The sequence below is a fragment of the Dendropsophus ebraccatus genome, chromosome 3, assembly GCF_027789765.1.
Source record: "Dendropsophus ebraccatus isolate aDenEbr1 chromosome 3, aDenEbr1.pat, whole genome shotgun sequence".
Taxonomy (NCBI): Eukaryota; Metazoa; Chordata; class Amphibia; order Anura; family Hylidae; genus Dendropsophus; species Dendropsophus ebraccatus.
Genome location: NC_091456.1, coordinates 195,743,632 through 195,761,637, shown reverse-complemented (window position 1 = coordinate 195,761,637; position 18,006 = coordinate 195,743,632). Strand labels below are relative to the sequence as shown.

Sequence of the window (18,006 nt, the reverse complement as noted above, 5' to 3'; positions counted from 1 at the left end):
AGAAAATGCGTGATGGATTGTTTAAGGTCGGCTCGACAGGCCACGTCCCGCAGGAGGTTAGGATTAAGCCCCCAGCTCCATTCGCGGGGCGAGGAGTCAGGGAGCGTCAGTGTCAAAGTAACTAATGGGTGGTCGGCGCACGTCATGGGATCTATGCTTGCCCAGGGGGTGCCAGGAGAGCAAGTGGTGGTCGATCAAAAAGAGATCGATCCTGCTATATGAATTGTGGACCGAAGAGTAAAAGGTGTAGTCTCTTATCCCGGGATGGAGGACCCTCCACACGTCCACCTATCTGCTGTCGAAGAGAAGCTTTTTAAGGGAACGGGATTGTGAAGGGGAGAGAGACGACCTGCCCGAGGAGGAGTCTGCTGCTTTGTCAAGAACCAGCGGTGACTAGGAGCCCCTCCGCGAAGTCCTGTAGAGCGTCCAGATAAAGCAGTCCGGCCTGTGCCTGGTTGCAGTTAGGAAAGTAAAAGTTAGCTATGGTATAAATATGCTCAGCAATTTTGGCTTTTTAAAAAAAATAACGACCCCCAAGGTCCACCACCGTGTCAAGCATTGTTAACGTCAGAGACTTGTGAATAGCAATGCTAACACCCTTTGTTTTAGCATAGGGGTTAGTACTATGGTGCCATTGTGTATAGTATCTAGTGGGCATGGTGGAAATATGCCCTGTCCTGAAATGGGTCTCTTGCAACAAAAGGACATGTGTTCTTTGTTTGTGCATATGGTAGAGCAGCTGTGATCGCCGCTCTGGCTTGTTAAAGCCCCGGATATTCAGCGTAGTGAACTGTAGGGATGCCATCTGGGCGGGATGCCTTCAGACATGGAAGAAGAGAAGAGTAGAAAGGACAAACAAAGAAGAGGAGGAAGAATGAGAAATAACATAGAAGAGAGACTGTGTGGACAATCAAACAGCAACTCTAGAAACAGGACAGAACCAAAGAAGAACTGTCCGCCTCAGCCCTCTAAGGACAGAGCTTAGAACAATACAACCGTGCCTAAATCACACAGTCTCTAATTAGGGGGTGACTGGAGATAGGCCAAGAACTATTGCTATAACTCCAGTCATCCTTTTGTTCATGTGGCAACGACCACCAGAGGTGTAATTAAAAGCAACGGTGGATAAAACAAACTTCCCCTAGTCCCAACATCATTGAACATTATATAATCAGACAAACCCCAGGTTTCTTAATGCAGACGACTACTTGGGGTAGGGGGGCAGGTGCAAGGGGGGAGAGGCTAATGCCTGAGGGAGGGGAGGTGGAGGAATGAGACGGAAGGAGGGAGGGAAATGAAGAGGGAGAGAGGGAAGGAAGATGGAGGGAGGGGGAGAGGGAGAGAGGAAGGGAGGGAGGGGGGAGGGAGAAGTCCAAGGCAGGTAACCCAGTAAGCACTGTTATAAAATATACCCCTGATGACAAGGTACATATTACAAAAACTTTCGCCTGGTTAGCGAGACTACGCGCAGGCGCAGGTTGGTCCCCCACTTTCTCGCTGCGGGGTATAATATGCTGTAAGCAGAACAAATAGTTAAACTAAGAGGAAATAAAATGAAATAAACTGAGTGACCAAATTTGTATAAACAATACAAAGACCGAGAACATTAGACAGTAACAGGGTTCCTGAGACTGTAGGCTTTGACCAGAACACGAAAACTCCATCTTAGGGGGAACATCACACACGAGCAATATGAGTAAGGCAAAGGTGAGACATTGCTACGTGTCAGCTGGCTACAGCCAGTCCCTTAAGATTCGGAACGGAGGTGATTAGGCTCACGTCGGTGGCGTCTGCGGGAGCGGGATGGTCTGAAAGCAGCGTCCAGACCTCTCGAAGCCCTTGGCTGAAAAGGAAGCAGGGATGGCCAATCTGTAATGGGGACCGTCGGGAGATCCAGGGCATCCACAAGCGCCGGTAAGTCAGCTGGGGAGCGTAGGTAGTGTAATCTGTTACCCGGACGGACCTGGAGCTGAAAGGGGTAGCCCCATGAATACAGGATGCTCTTTTCTCTTAGGAGGCCCAAGAGGGGCCGTAGGGCTCGTCTCTTTGCAAGGCTGACACAAGACAGGTCCGTGAGCAGCTGAATCTGTCGGCATCTCGGGCCCTCTTCATGATTTCCTCCTTTTCTTGGAAAAAGTGTATCCTGCACACCACATCTCTGAGCCGGGCAGGGTCAGAGCTAGGCAGGCCCAGGGTCCTGTGGGCTCTGTCTATATTGATGGGGTCAGTGGGGGGCTTTTGTAACAGCATAGTGAATATACCCAACAGAGTGGGCATCAGGTCTGGTTGTTTAACTGCCTCAGGTATGCCCCACACACGAATGTTATTTCGGCGGTTCCTATTCTCAGCGTCGTCCGCCATGTCAACCAGGTGCTGGATCTGTTGGGAATGCTGATCTAGCTGTTGCTGTTGTGATAGTTGCACATCTCTCAGTTCAGAGGCTTGTTCCAGGTTCTGCACTGTAGATGTAAGGGAAACCAGGTTTGACTTCAGGGACCTGATCTCTGCCTTGCAGACAGCCTCCACCCTAGTGATATACCCCTCCATATCCTGTTTGGTGGGCATGGCCGCCATCTGGGACTGCAAAGCCTGGATATCTGCACCAGGCATGCTAGCGGGGCCCCCGAGGAAGTCTCCTGTCAGTACCTGTGTCCCTGGATCTCTGAGGAATGGAGGGAAGTCCTGGGACAGACACGCTGCTGTGCGTGTGGCCGCCTGTGGTGTCTAAGGGGCCGTCTGCGAGCTGCGGGTCGCCATCTTGTGCTGCGCAGGACAGGAGCTGGAAGGTGCGGCCGCAGGGGAGAAGCTGCTGATGCCACTCCTAGTGCGTCCCGGGGTCGGCTCTGCAAGCGGAGGGGACTGCGGGGGAGCATCAAGGTCTCTGGTGGCTGCTGTAAGACACTGTCGGGCGCGGAGGAGACCGGAGGTAATACGGAGCCTCTACTCGGTGCTGCTACTAATAATTGTTTTGTGTAAATGCAGCAACGAGAAATCGTTCATTGTTCGTTTGATGCAGACACCAAAATCATCACTAATCGTTCAGTGTAATTCCACATCGTTCCTTGATTTGCCAGGATCAGGTGGAGTAAACAAACGTAGTCTCCATCATAACTAACGACGATCGTTCTGTGTAATAAGGTGAACGATTTCAGGTTAACGATAAACGATCTTGTTTACAATCGATTATCGTTAAAAATCGCTTTATCTAAAAGGACCCTGAGAGAGTGAGAGAGAGCCGGCTGTACAGTCTTTATTATGGTAATGGAGGTGTATATACTTTAATGTCCGATATTCAATGCAAAAATATTTCCTTCTTAGACAAGAGACATTTGTTCTGAGTAAAACATTTCCCACATTCTGTGCATGAAAATGGCTTTTCCTCTGATGAAGCTTTTTTGACGTTTAACAAGATTAAACATTTCTAAAATCATGGCATGATTTGGCATGATGGCATGGCATGAACCATGGCAGCGGCTTTCCTCCTATGGGAGCTTCTATGTTCCTCAAGGTTTGATTGGTTTGTAAAACCTTCTCCATATTCTGGACATGGAATTAGCTTCTCCCTTTTGTGAATTTCTTCATGTTCAACAAAATGTGATTTCTTAGTAAAACCTTTCCCGCATTCTGAGCATGAATATGGCATTTCCCTTCCGTGAATTCTCAGATGTTGAACAAGACTGGATTTAGTTTTAAAACATTTCCCACATTCTGCACATGAAAATGGCTTCTCCACAGAGTGCAGTGTTATATGTTTAGAAAGATTTGAAGATATTCTAAAACATTTCCCACACTTTCAACATGAAAATGGCTTCTCCCCAATGTGTGTTTTTTGATGAGCAGTAAGAGATGCTTTAATGGCAAAACATTTCCCACATTCCGAGCATAAAAAGGGCTTCTCCCCTGTGTGAGTATTAAGATGTTGAAGGAGGTATGATTTGGAAATAAAACTTTTCCCACATTCTGTACATGAAAATGGCTTCTTCGCACAGTGCAGTGTTATATGTTTAGAAAGATTTGAAGATATTCTAAAACATTTCCCACACTTTCAACATGAAAATGGCTTCTCCCCAATGTGTGTTTTTTGATGAGCAGTAAGAGATGCTTTAATGGCAAAACATTTCCCACATTCCGAGCATAAAAAGGGCTTCTCCCCTGTGTGAGTATTAAGATGTTGAAGGAGGTATGATTTGGAAATAAAACTTTTCCCACATTCTGTACATGAAAATGGCTTCTTCGCACAGTGCAGTGTTATATGTTTAGAAAGATTTGAAGATATTCTAAAACATTTCCCACACTTTAAACATGAAAATAGCTTCTCCCCAATGTGTGATTTTTGATGAGCAGCAAGAGATGCTTTAATGGCAAAACATTTCCCACATTCCGAGCATAAAAAGGGCTTCTCCCCTGTGTGAGTATTAAGATGTTGAAGGAGGTATGATTTGGAAGTAAAACTTTTCCCACATTCTGAACATGAAATTAGTGGCTTCCCTGTGTGACTTTTGAGATGACTAATAAGACCATTTTTTCGAGAAAAACATTTCCTACATACAGGGCATGACAACTGTTCCTCTCCTATATGAGTATTTTGATGCTTAACAAGATGTGCTTTCTGGGTAAAACATTTCCCACATTTTGAGCATGAAAATGGCTTCTGCCCTGTGTGAATTTTTAGATGTACAAGAAGATGTGTTTTCTGACTAAAACATTTCCCACAGTCTGAACATAAGAACGGCTTTTCACCTGTGTGAAATCTCAGATGTTCAACAAGATTTGATTGAAGAGGAAAACATTTCCCACATTCTGAACACGAAAATGGCTCATTCTTCTTTGGCTTTACAGACTGAATTGAATCAGTAGATGGGACTTGGATAACAGGAACAGATGAGAGATCTTCGCTGTGAGGGGCTGGAGGTAGATCTGGGGTAATAGAAGGTTCTTCATATGTATCTTGTGTGATCTGACCATCTGCTGTAATATCTGGAGATATTTGATGTCCCTCTGATCTCCGGGGACACTCAGCTGCCAAGAAGAATCACATCTTAGTGTTACTATACAGAATACAAGGTTATCAAGTATAATAAGTCTGATGCACAACATCCTGAAGAGCAACTATAGGCTGAGAATGAGAGCAGGATATGACATCATGGAACCTTCCCAGCAACCTGACCTCCCTCCCATCTGATGTCATCCGGCCCTCCCTCATCCACAGCTATATATCACCAGCACTGATGTCATCCGGCCCTCCCTCACCCACAGCTATATATCACCAGCACTGATGTCATCCAGCCCTCCCTCATCCACAGCTATATATCACCAGCACTGATGTCATCCGGCCCTCCCTCATCCACAGCTTTATATCACCAGCACTGATGTCATCCGGCCCTCCCTAATCCACAGCTTTATATCACCAGCACCGATGACAATATAAAGGAGCTGATATTCTAATCACTACACAGCTGATCCCGGGGGTTTAATTCTTTGCTGATCTATGTGAGGGCTTGTTTTTTGTGGGACAAGTTGTACTTTTTATGGCGCCATTGTGGGACACACAGGACTTTTATATTTCTTTCTATTCTATTAACAAAATACAACAATTTTGACAGTTTTAATAATAATTTATTTAGCCCTAGGATGACTATTGGTTAGACTATGATGTAATAATCCAGTCTAAACATTGTGTCTTCTACTCCAACCTAAAAGTCACCGGACAGTTTCCAAAGTGACAGGCCTCTCAGCCAATCACAGTGATTGGCTGAAGTGAACAGCCTGTCACTTCAGAGACCAACTCAGAAGCTTTGGAAGCGGCTGCGGGGAGAAGCTAGAAGAACACCAGGGAGCGTGGACAGGTAGATATAGGGTACAAACCCACTTGCCGGATCCACAGCGAGTCCTCTTGCTACGTATTTGCAGCGAGATTCGCTGCGGATCCCGGCCGTATTCTTTCAATGGCAGACAAAATCGCAGCAGGGATGTACAGGGTTTGTCCCCAGCCCGCCCTGTTAACCCCCTGGCCGCCGGAGCATATACTTTACCTGATCCCGGCTCCGGCTTGCTTCGGCCGTTCCTGGTGTCTTCAGCAAGCCGGAGCCGGGATCAGGTAAAGTATATGCTCGCTCCAGCCACCCTCCCGCAGCCCCGGCCGCCCTACCTCCTCCCACCCCCACAGCCCCGGCCGCCCGATCGCTCCCCCGCAGCCCCGGCCGCCCTACCTCCGCGATCGGGCGGCCGGGGGTGGGAGGAGGTAGGGCGCCGTGGCTGCGGTGGAGCTATCGGGGGGGGGGGGGGGGTCGATCAGGCGGCCGGGGCTGCGGGCAGGCGGCTGGAGCGAGCATATACTTTACCTGATCCCGGCTCCGGCTTGCTTCGGCCGTTCCCGGTGTCTTCAGCGAGCCGGGATCAGGTAAAGTATATGCTCGCTCCAGCCACCCTCCCGCAGCCCCGGCCGCCCTACCTCCTCCCAACCCCGCAGCCCCGGCCGCCCGATCACTCCCCCGCAGCCCCGGCCGCCCTACCTCCGCGAGGGAACTCGCTGTGGATCCGGCAAGTGGGTTTGTACCCATAATATATATATTTTTCCCTTTCTGCACGATTATCGAGTAAGCAAGTACACTCGCTTACCCGGAATATCAGCCATGTAATACGGCCCTGAGCAGGGCCGCCGATAGGGCAGTACAAGTGGTACTGCCGTATGGGGCCCGGACCCTAAGAGACACAGGGGGGGGCCCGGCGGGCCCGCCGGCCGCCGCCCCCCACCGCTACGCTAGGGGGGCCCGCACGGCCCCCCTTGCCACCTGTTTCTGAGCATCCTGAGAAGCTGCGGCCGCGCAGCTTCTCCGGATGCATTGATCGCTTTGATGTTCCGCCCGCACATTGAGCGGGCGGAACATTGAAGCGATCAGAATACAGGAGCAGGACCTGTCAGCGTCCTCCTCCTGTATTCTCTCCCATAGGCTGCCGGCACTTCATACCAGCAGCCTATGGGAGGCCGGGACGTGACCTCTCCGGCAGGCGTGATCATGTGACGTCATCACGCCTGCCGGAAGTCCCGTCCCCGCGGCTCGCAAGATGGAGCCAGAAGAGGAGGAGGAGAGCTGCTGCCTGCAGCCACAGCGCGGATTAGGTGAGTAGGATGTTTGTTTTTTTAGGGGCACCTCTGGGGGCATTATTAGTGTATGGGGGGCACCTCTGGGGGCATTATTAGTATATGGGGGCACCTCTGGGGGCATTATTAGTGTATGGGGGCAACTCTGGGGGCATTAGTATATGGGGGCACCTCTGGGGGCATTATTAGTATATGGGGGCACCTCTGGGGGCATTATTAGTGTATGGGGGCACCTCTGGGGGCAGTATTAGTATATGGGGGCACCTCTGGGGGCATTATTAGTGTATGGGGGCACCTCTGGGGGCAGTATTAGTATATGGGGGCACCTCTGGGGGCATTATTAGTATATGGGGGCACCTCTGGGGGCATTATTAGTGTATGGGGGCACCTCTGGGGGCAGTATTAGTATATGGGGGCACCTCTGGGGGCAGTATTAGTATATGGGGGCACCTCGGGGGGCATTATTAGTGTATGGGGGCACCTCTGGGGGCATTATTAGTATATGGGGGCACCTCTGGGGGCATTATTAGTGTATGGGGGCAACTCTGGGGGCATTAGTATATGGGGGCACCTCTGGGGGCATTATTAGTATATGGGGGCACCTCTGGGGGCATTATTAGTGTATGGGGGCACCTCTGGGGGCAGTATTAGTATATGGGGGCACCTCTGGGGGCATTATTAGTGTATGGGGGCACCTCTGGGGGCAGTATTAGTATATGGGGGCACCTCTGGGGGCATTATTAGTATATGGGGGCACCTCTGGGGGCATTATTAGTGTATGGGGGCACCTCTGGGGGCAGTATTAGTATATGGGGGCACCTCTGGGGGCAGTATTAGTATATGGGGGCACCTCGGGGGGCATTATTAGTGTATGGGGGCACCTCTGGGGGCATTATTAGTATATGGGGGCACCTCTGGGGGCATTATTAGTATATGGGGGCACCTCTGGGGGCATTATTAGTGTATGGGGGCACCTCTGGGGGCAGTATTAGTATATGGGGGGGCACCTCTGGGGGCAGTATTAGTATATGGGGGGCACCTCTGGGGGCATTATTAGTGTATGGGGGCACCTCTGGGGGCATTATTAGTGTATGGGGGCACCTCTGGGGGCAGTATTAGTATATGGGGGGCACCTCTGGGGGCATTATTAGTATATGGGGGCACCTCTGGGGGCATTATTAGTATATGGGGGGCACCTCTGGGGGCATTATTAGTATATGGGGGGCACCTCTGGGGGCATTATTAGTGTATGGGGGGCACCTCTGGGGGCATTATTAGTGTATGGGGGCACCTCTGGGGGCATTATTAGTATATGGGGGCACCTCTGGGGGCAGTATTAGTATATGGGGGCACCTCTGGGGACATTATTAGTATATGGGGGCACCTCTGGGGGCATTATTAGTGTATGGGGGCACCTCTGGGGGCATTAGTATATGGGGGCACCTCTGGGGGCATTATTAGTATATGGGGGCACCTCTGGGGGCATTATTAGTATATGGGGGCACCTCTGGGGGCATTATTAGTATATGGGGGGCACCTCTGGGGGCATTATTAGTATATGGGGGGCACCTCTGGGGGCATTATTAGTGTATGGGGGGCACCTCTGGGGGCATTATTAGTGTATGGGGGCACCTCTGGGGGCATTATTAGTATATGGGGGCACCTCTGGGGGCAGTATTAGTATATGGGGGCACCTCTGGGGACATTATTCGTATATGGGGGCACCTCTGGGGGCATTATTAGTGTATGGGGGCACCTCTGGGGGCATTAGTATATGGGGGCACCTCTGGGGGCATTATTAGTATATGGGGGCACCTCTGGGGGCATTATTAGTGTATGGGGGGCACCTCTGGGGGCATTATTAGTGTATGGGGGCATTAGTAGTGTATGGAAGCACCTCTGGGGGCATTATTAGCTCATGGGGGGAACCTCTGGGGGCATTATTAGTATATGGGGGTACCTCTGGGGGCATTATTAACTCATGGGGGCATCTCTGGGGGCATTATTAGTATATGGGAGCACCTCTGGGGGCATTATTAGTATATGGGGGCACCTCTGGGGGCATTATTAGTATATGGGGACACCTCTGGGGGCATTATTAGTATATGGGGGCACCTCTGGGGGCATTATTAGTATATGGGGACACCTCTGGGGGCATTATTAGTATATGGGGGCACCTCTGGGGGCATTATTAGTTCATGGGGGCATCTCTGGGGGCATTATTAGTGCATGGGGGCCACCTCTAGGGGCATTATTAGCTCATGGGGGCACCTCTAGGGGCATTATTAGCTCATGGGGGCACCTCTGGGGGCATTATTAGCTCATGGGGGTACCTCTAGGGGCATTATTAGCTCATGGGGGCACAGCAGGGGATCCTACATACAGGGGGCACAGCAGGGGATCCTACATACAGGGGGCATCCCACACAGCGCAGTTACTATGGGAGCCTACAGGGGGGAGAAAGGAAAGGAAGTTGCTAGAAATGTGCGGAGCCTAAATTGTTTGTCTCGCAGGTTCTAAGGGGATGAAACGTATCTGGAAGGAATCATCATGGAGGTCTGGGCCGGATGGAGAGGAAAAGGGAAAGTGACGCCTCAGATCAAAGAAGACGTCACCTGTGAGTCCCTGTATGACACTTTTCTTATTTTGTAGAACATCATTTAGTAGGGGCGCCCCGAGGTGACAGCTACTACATTATCTGTACTCAGAGATATCACTGTGTTATCTGTTGTGTTACATAGGACTGCAGGTGACTACTACATTATCTGTACTCAGAGATATCGCTGTGTTATCTGTGGTGTTACATAGGACTGCAGGTGACAGCTACTACATTATCTGTACTCAGAGATATCACTGTTTTATCTGTGGTGTTACATAGGACTGCAGGTGACATCTACATTATCTGTACTCAGAGGGATATCACTGTGTTATCTGTGCTGTTACATAGGACTGCAGGTGACATCTACTACATGATCTATACTCTGAGATATCACTGTGTTATCTGTGCTGTTACATAGGACTGCAGGTGAAATCTACTACATTATCTGTACTCAGAGATACCACTGTGTTATGTGGTGTTACATAGGACTGCAGGTGATATCAGGTGATTTCTCCAGGTTGCAGAAGTTCAAACTTCATCGTGCCCTGGTGTGCTGGTGTCTGTATGTGTGTATACATGTGTGCTGGTGTCTGTATACATGTGTGCTGGTGTCTGTATACATGTGTGCTGGTGTCTGTATGTCTGTATACATGTGTGCTGGTGTCTGTATACATGTGTGCTGGTGTCTGTGTGTGAGATCAATTCTAGAGAACTGGCTCATATACCCCATTTTCCCCAGAGGCTTAAAATGTAACCTCTGTTATACAGTTATAAAATTGTAGAACCTAAAGGTGAACAAGGTGCAATTCAAATAGACACTTACTTGTATAGCTGCCTCTTGTGCTCTGTATGCAGTGCATTATATTCACCCTTGCAACGTACCATTTATAGCGTGTCTACAAGCCCAGCGGGGCTCATTATGATGGAGACTAAAACTTATACAAGAGTGGGGTAGGGGTTCCCCTGTATTCCGAATGCTGTTGAGTGCTAGGCAATGCCCCGTCTGGGATTATTGAATTACGAGGGTCTATGCAGAGCAGGATAAAGACACCTCTGCTGCACAACCAGGATCTCCTAGAAAGCGTTCTCACCGCCATGTATTCGCTATCACTGGCTTGGGTGAGCTAAACTAGTCTGCCTGGGGGGGGGGGTGATTTGTATATGCTCACTAACATGGAACAGCCTCATTATATTAGCCTTATCAACATATTCTATGTTAGTGAGCATACCGGGGGGGGGGGGGGATATTGGTGAACATATACAAATCAAACAGCCCCCCAGACCCTCGAAATTCAATAACCCCAAACGGGGCATTGCCTAGTACTCAACAGCATTCTGAATACAGGGGAACCCCTACCCCACTCTTGTATAAGTTTTAGTCTCCATCATAATGAGCCCCGCTGGGCTTGTAGACACGCTATAAATTGTACGTTGCAAGGGTGAATATAATGCACTGCATACAGAGCACAAGAGGCAGCTATACAAGTAAGTGTCTATTTGAATTGCACCTTGTTCACATTTAATTTCTACAATTTTATAACTGTATAACAGAGGTTACATTTTAAGCCACTGGGGAAAATGGGGTATATGAGCCAGTTCTCTAGAATTGATCTGAACCAAATTATACCTCCCAGCAAGGCGTGGGTCGAACACACAATTTTTTTTTTTTTATTAATGTGGGGGGCCCAGACACTTTGGTTGTATGGGGCCCCGAAATTCCTGATGGCGGCCCTGGCCCTGAGTATCAGTCCCCAACTGGGCAACAGTTGCTACGCTAAGTGCAAGGAGGGGAGATAAAACCGGTCTGGAGAAGGCAAAAGACCACAACAAATGCAGGAGAACCACAAGTCCCAACAATCAGAACCAAAAAGGCCAGACAGGGGACAAAGAACCTAATTCCATCATGCCAGGAGGTCCCGGAAAACACAAAATCACCATCCAGAATTAACACAAGTCCAGAAAAAAGCAAAAATGTACACGAGTCACAACCAGGAGGTCACATCATATCCAAAAAGCTAAGTCATCAATACAGATGAAAGGGGTCAAACACCAAACAGAAGCCATAGGAGACAGTGAAGACCTGACCACGGGCGAGGGATGAATGTCTCAGAGCAGGGAGGGTGTGTGGAGCAGCATCAGCTCTGACTGGACCATCGCCTCCGTCCCCTGACAGGCTGAACAGCACCCGGTCACACAGTCCAGACGCCTCCCCACTCTCTCGCTGGAGTGCTGGGAGAGCAGTGGAGGCATGAGCAGCTACCTCTATAATAACACCTGAGCCCCCATGATATTCTGCACAGGAGACCAGGGCCCGATTACTTTTATCCCCTGACAGAAGACGTATTGTGGTGATTGAGGGGTTAAGGTTTATATCCGGTACAATAACCTGCAGTAATGGCGTCTGGAGGAATAATCTTCCTGATAACATCCCCCTCCCTCAATGTCAGAGGTAAATTGCTGAGATCACATAGATCCCACACCCCAAATACCCACCCTCAACCTGACAGCACCGACCGCCCATTCACCAGAGACTCCTGTTATCTAGGCAATGTCTTCATGTTGTGTGTCCTGTTATCTCCTATATTGGGGTCACTGAATTGAGGAATATACAGCAGAGAAGACGGACAGGACACAGAGCTTATAATATTCCACAGAGAATAGTTACAGCCTGTGAATTAGGAGAATGTGTGACTGTTCTCTGCATTTAGTGGTCACTACTCACCTGGGCGGTTACCTGTAGTGATGTCCTCCTTATACTGCTCATCACTGCTGTCATCCGTCTCTTCCTCCTCTTCTTTTGCCTGCCTTCTTTTGTCTGCAGCATTAACATAGTTAAGATTCTTCCCTGTAGTGATGTCCTCCTTATACTGCTCATCACTGCCGTCATCTGTCTCTGGAGCATTAATATTGTTCCCATCTTCCCCCTGATTCATAAGATGTGAAAGAAATATTGTAAAAGTCATCAGACAGGAGGAGAAGTCAGGTGGGATGTACAGATCATAGGGAACATCTCTATCTACCTGATCCTGATCCTGTGGGAGAAGAGGACGGGGACATCTCTCTGGTGCTGTTCTCTTACTGGATCTGACTGGAGGGAACACATACAGAGACTGAATTCATTCTTTCCATCCAGATACTACAGAGAGGAGGTGTGTATATAGTCCTGTCTATTACCTGCTGATGGGAGGGGCTGCTGATCCTCCAGCATCACATCCTTGTACTGATCCTTGTGTCCTTCTACATACTCCCACTCCTCCATGGAGAAATAGACCGCCACGTCCTGACACCTTATAGGAACCTGACACACACAATGATCACACAGTCATCCCCCCCACCCCTACAGTGGTGTTACTGTATAATGTCCCAGCATTCCCAGCAGCCACAGTCTCACCTCTCCACTCAGCAGCTCCACCATCTTGTTGGTGATTTCTAGGATCTTCTCTTCCTCCATTTCCTCATGTATCAGGGGCCCCGGGATTGGGCTCAGGGTTCTTCCCCATCCTTCACACCCAGGGGCCCCACAGCGCCCACTAGAGGACTTCTTCACTACTGTGTAATCCTGTGTATGGAGAGACACATTACTATCACTCCATCCACTCCCAGAATCCCTCACCTCCCCAGTCCTATCCATCTGTTATTCCATAGATAAGAATGATGTCATGATGACATCACTCCCAGAATCCCTCACCTCTCCAGTCCTATCCATCTGTTATTCCATAGATAAGAATGATGTCATGATGACATCACTCCCAGAATCCCTCACCTCTCCAGTCCTATCCATCTGTTATTCCATAGATAATGATGTCATGATGACATCACTCCCAGAATCCCTCACCTCTCCAGTCCTATCCATCTGTTATTCCATAGATAAGAATGATGTCATGATGACATCACTCCCAGAATCCCTCACCTCCCCAGTAAGCAGGAAGAGTATGTGTAGGGTGAGGGTTATTATCCTCTCGGCCATCTTGTCTCTGTCTCTCTCCATCATTGTCCGATAAACCAGGGAAGTTAATAGAGGATCCAGCATTTCAGTTACCTGGATGGAAAGAAGATGAAATATGTGGGCGTTTATGTGGATCATATATTGAGAGAATCTGTGGTTAGTCTTCCCTCATACACAAGAGATAGTATGGACTTACTGAGAAAAATTGAGGACTTGGAGATGTGTCCCAATATGCTAATGGAAAGCATATACATAGGGGGGGGGGGGGAGATTTATCAAACATGGTGTAAAGTGAAACTGGCTTAGTTGCCCCTAGCAACCAATCAGATTCTACCTTTCATTCCTCACAGACTGTTTGGAAAATGAAAGGTGGAATCTGGTTGGTTGCTAGGGGTAACTGAGCCAGTTTCACTTTACACCATATTTGATAAATCTCCCCAAGAGTCTCTATTTAGTTCTAAAACCCATCAGGCGGGCTTAGATGCTACACATTATTTTTTGAGATCTTGGGGAAACCATTGGATCAACCATAACAATTTTGTTCTAAAGCTGCTTGATTTTGTTTTGCAGCATAACTACTTCCTTTCTGACCATAAATACTTCCACCAACTTAGGGGGAGTGCCATGGGCAGCCCTTGTTTGCAATGTTACGCTAATATCCTCCTGAGTTGGTGAGAGGACACAATGGTCTTCTCGGTTGATCCACATGACTGGGTTGAGAACATCGTCTTCTGGACCCGATACAAAGACAACATTTTCATTCTATGAGCAGGGACTGTGGAAGACTTACGTAAATTTCTAACATGCCTCAACTCCCGGCACAGGATGGGCCTCAGATTTATTTTTGAATTGAACATGGATCAATGGATCCTCTTTTTCTCCCTCTTCACAACCTTTATTACCCTTACTCTCTAATTTCCATATTTCTGGTTAAGGCCCCCTCCCTTAATTACAGATCTACTAAGTCTCCTAGTCCTAGATTCATCATTTAGAGCCTTAGGGACAAAAGAGAAATTTTTGTTAACATCCTTAGTTTTTTTGTCCCTTTAGGATTTGTGGGCTAACTAAGGGCTTTAAGGGAGAGGTTCCAGCATGGGGTTGCCCATTTTAGAGTGAGTGCCCTGTATTTAGATAGGGTCTCAGAAAGATCCCTGATGAAGTCAGTGTCTTGCTGACGGAACGCGTGGGGTAAGGTATAGATTGGGGTCACTCTCATCCCTCTATAAGTTCTGCATTTTGGTTTGTACAACACTGCATGTATCTGGTACCTTATGTATATATTATTCCTGTATCATGTTTACTCTCTACATGTATGCATGTGACCAAGGTTGGAGGCGAAACAAATTTTTACTGCGTTTCGATTAAAAACGAGTATCGAATAGTGTAGTATTCGATCGAGTACCTCATACACTGGATATCAGGCATGGCTAGAGGCTTCAGGTTATCTCAGTGTGGGAGATCAGCCTCTGCCAGACACATCTGGGGTTTGTCTCATGGGAAATAAAGGATCAGATAGGAATAAATCCAGCATGTTGTCTCCTTATCTCGACCAACAGACTCCATAGCCCGACACATGTAATGTCTATGGTCGCTTTATCCACCATCTCCACCTTCCTCATTACACAAGTATCATCCATATAATAGTGTAGGATAAACCAAGACTGAGAGCAAGAACCTCACATCTACACAACATAGGGAACATCTCCATCTACCTGATCCTGATCCTGTGGGAGAAGAGGACGGGGACATCTCTCTGGTGCTGTTCTCTTACTGGATCTGACTGGAGGGAACACATACAGAGACTGAATTCATTCTTTCCATCCAGATAATACAGAGAGGAGGTGTGTATATAGTCCTGTCTATTACCTGCTGATGGGAGGGGCTGCTGATCCTCCAGCATCACATCCTTGTACTGATCCTTGTGTCCTTCTACATACTCCCACTCCTCCATGGAGAAATAGACCGCCACGTCCTGACACCTTATAGGAACCTGACACACACAATGATCACACAGTCATCCCCCCCACCCCTCCAGTGGTGTTACTGTATAATGTCCCAGCATTCCCAGCAGCCACAGTCTCACCTCTCCACTCAGCAGCTCCACCATCTTGTTGGTGACTTCTAGGATCTTCTCTTCCTCCATTTCCTCATGTATCAGGGGCCCCGGGATTGGGCTCAGGGTTCTTCCCCATCCTTCACACCCAGGGGCCCCACAGCGCCCACTAGAGGACTTCTTCACTACTGTGTAATCCTGTGTATGGAGAGACACATTACTATCACTCCATCCATTCCCAGAATCCCTCACCTCTCCAGTCCTATCCATCTGTTATTCCATAGATAAGAATGATGTCATGATGACATCACTCCCAGAATCCCTCACCTCTCCAGTCCTATCCATCTGTTATTCCATAGATAAGAATGATGTCATGATGACATCACTCCCAGAATCCCTCACCTCCCCAGTCATATCCATCTGTTATTCCATAGATAAGAATGATGTCATGATGACATCACTCCCAGAATCCCTCACCTCTCCAGTAAGCAGGAAGAGTATGTTTAGGGTGCGGGTTATTATCCTCTCGGCCATCTTATCTCTGTCTCTCTCCATCATTGTTCCTGTATTTCCGTTATCTGGATGGAAAGAAGATGAAATAATGTAAAAACCACATAAAATCCCATATAAAAGATACAAGTATAGAAGATATAAGAGAAAACATTAGAGGAGATATCAGTGTAGATGACGTTTCTCTCCCGGATGGAACATGAGCTGAATATCTTATTGTCTCAGTTTCTCTCTGGTTTAAGGTGAAACATGTTGCATTTCATTCGTTATTTAGGACAGACGTCTTTTTGAGGTCAAATATCAGCCATTATTCGAACTGAAAATAACGACCAAAAATAGACGGGGTGTGAACATAGCCTAAATCTGACAAGTCTGAGGCTACCCTCGATTTCCTCCCGTCTTCAAGAAGCGGGATATAAACTTCTCTCCCGTTGGTATCGGGTCCCCACCTGTCTCCATCGGATCTTCCCTGAGGTGTCTCCGCACTGCTGGAGAAATTGTGGTGGAGAAGGTTCCCTTTTACATACATTCTGGAGTTGTCCTAAACTGGTCTCCTTCTGGAAAGAAGTGTGGCGTATCTCCTCAACCTTCACCGACCATCAGCTCCCCTTCTCTCCAACATTCTTTCTCCTACATGTGTCAGACATTCTTCTTAAAGAGTTACCGTCACTCTGTTCTCAGACACCTGGTTAACACTGCCCGAGCATGTATTCCTGCTCTCTGGCGTCAACCTGATCCCCCTAGCATCTCTATGTGGATCCGGAAAATAGAGGATATTAAACGCATGGAAGATCTCGCTGCACAGCTGTACGCCGTGCCTCTCGTTTCTTCCAGACTTGGATTTATTGGGACCAATTCACCGAAACAGATGAATACAAGTCTCTTTTGGCTCAGTGAGGTACTACCTGTGTCCCTTCCCCCCCTCTTTTTCTCCCGCTCTTTCTATGCTCTCCTTCTAACCTTCTCTTCTATGTACGCCAATCCGAATATTTGGGAGCTGTGAAACGTATCAGTTATGTTTTTATTTTATTTTTTTGCTGTATGTGGCAATTTCTTTTAGTGAATTTCTACACATGCGCCTTTACGCCCTTTGGGTGTTAATTGTATTGTCCGATTTTATAAAAGTTGAAAAATGAATAAAATTGAGAATTAAAAAAATAAAAGTCTGTGGCTACACTGCGACTCCATCACACATACAAGTGACTAGTGTCACCGCAAGCCACAGACTGTAGGACGCAGCACAATTCACTATGACTGATGGAGTCGTCGTGTAGCCGGAGCCGTAACAGCATTGTATCTGGAAGGGGTTAATAATCGTAATGGCGTCCAGCGTGTACATACCTCCACGTATACACTGTACCTCCACCTGCAGAGCTCTACAGGAGCCGAGTACTTACGGTTTTTGGTTGTTGCTATTTCTAAGTGGTATACAGGACCTGTGATGACATCATACTCATGTGACCAGCCTTGTGGGTGGAGCTATGGCCAGTCAGTGTGTTCCTGTGTGTGGGTGGAGCTATAGTCAGTCAGTGTGTTGCCAGGCATTCCTGTCAGCACTGAGCAGTGTGTGGAGGGGTGTGCTGGGCTCCTGGGCTGTGTGCAGGGCCGTCTTAACAGCATTATGGGCCCCTGGGCAGAGGTGCGAATTGGGCCCCCCCCCCCAACCGCCGCCATCAAATCCCCCACATCTTTGCATATAGTGCCCCCCCCTATAGTAGCCAGTGCCCCCCATAGTAGCCAGTGTCCCCATAGTAGCCAGTACCCCTATAGTAGCCAGTGCCCCCACAGTAGCCAGT

General features: G+C 48.2%; 1 protein-coding gene and 1 pseudogene across 1 annotated transcript in view; one reads left to right on the top strand and one right to left on the bottom strand.

Moving 5' to 3' along the window:
- Positions 1–18,006, top strand: part of LOC138786760 (zinc finger protein 84-like) — a 790,489-nt gene that overhangs the window by 133,993 nt on the left and 638,490 nt on the right. The gene's annotated exons all lie outside the window — the stretch shown is intronic.
- LOC138787620 (oocyte zinc finger protein XlCOF6-like) lies at positions 3,428–15,396 on the bottom strand (annotated as a pseudogene).